Here is a 1,404-nt window from a genome sequence, read left to right as displayed (position 1 = left end):
AAAACCAACATGTAGCAGTGGTTAGTTGGCATAAAACGAAAATTAAAGTAATAACGAAAATGTTGAACACACAGATTTATTCCTAACTTAATAATTGTACAAAAAGTGAAAGTTGTAAACTATCTCTGAAATGATTATGCGTGCCAGTAAAATTATGCAAATATAGAAGAAAGGCACAATATTATTTTCCAAAACGCATGCAAAGTTTATAACAGTAGAAACTTCCAGAAATGTTTGCCAAAGCGATGAACCTTAAATAACATTGCAACACATGAAAACCATCGTTCCAATCTGCATAACATATTCCTTTAATACAAGAAAGGTAATAAAATGAGGAAGCATTGCTCTGTGAACTATATATGTATACTAACTACAAATAAAAACTTGGAAATGAAAAAACCAATACGTTAAACTTAACCGGTCAAACCCAGAAAGAATTCATAAACCCAGTGGGATTCTACAGGTGAGAATCACTTAAACAAAACCAATTTCTGGTTATTTTTCTCAAAATGAGAAAACCCTCATATAAAAACCCTAACTGCCAGCAATGACAAGCGAAATAAGAGAAAGAACCTTGAAAAATCAAGGATATCAATGTAAAAAGCTGCTCGACTCTTGAAGTCATTAGACATAGCCTGAAAAGAAGCAGGGATAGTAAGGAAGGTCTATTTTGTCAACCATAATGAGTTAGGAGGACAGAAATTACCAATTACATGTTGTATGGGGTCGGGTATTTGAAACGAATTTAGAGTGAAAACTCCCTACCCACGAGGTAGCACAACCTATAACAGATTTGCAGCACAGTCATAACCTTAATCACAACCGGGAAAATTATGTGCGATAACTTGTGGAGGTGAAAAATCAGTTTACCTGTGAGGGATAGCCAACAGAAAGCCACCTTCGAACCCCGATGAACGTCGAAGATGACACAATGCAACCATGGTCCGATGGAGGTGTAGAGATAGTTAGTAATTAGCCAAACACATAAGATAAGGACCTCTTCCAAACAGAAATAGAGTGTTGCCATCGATTTGTAGAAAACGGTGCATAGAGCCTCGGTCAGCAAATGAGACATCTAGGAGGCGTTGATTCCAAGATTGGTTACCCTAACAGAGTGGAGAAGCACCAAAACAGTCTGATCATCTGTTAGAGAAACCACAATGGGGATGCACCCATTATTCCTTGAAATTGCATAACAACTGTGTGGCATATCCTTCTCTCGAAGTTTCCAAGCCTCCATCTACCGTGGGTTAAGGCGGTGATGATTTAACATAATAAACAATGTGAATATAACTTTACCATATAACATATACAATTGTGGACACATAAATCATATGAAATTTTAAAGTAAATGATAAGAGGTATAATTATACAAAGTGTGAACCCCAATGTTTAAATCAATCA

The 1,404-nt window shown here is 36.3% G+C and overlaps 1 long non-coding RNA gene across 1 annotated transcript; it reads right to left on the bottom strand.

Annotated features, from left to right (window-relative positions):
• Nucleotides 1-377: 377 nt before the first annotated feature.
• Nucleotides 378-1,193, bottom strand: LOC149235078 (uncharacterized). Its single transcript, XR_016268256.1, has 2 exons — nucleotides 871-1,193; nucleotides 378-782 (listed from the first exon to the last, which is right to left on the bottom strand). It is a non-coding gene; the product is annotated as an uncharacterized LOC149235078 (long non-coding RNA).
• Between the last annotated feature and the right edge of the window lie 211 nt (nucleotides 1,194-1,404).

Source organism: Pinus tabuliformis, chromosome 8 (genome assembly GCF_031772625.1).
Source record: "Pinus tabuliformis cultivar Carrire ecotype Pingquan chromosome 8, CPIR1, whole genome shotgun sequence".
Lineage (NCBI taxonomy): Eukaryota > Viridiplantae > Streptophyta > Pinopsida > Pinales > Pinaceae > Pinus > Pinus tabuliformis.
This window is presented reverse-complemented; position numbering and strand designations above follow the sequence as displayed.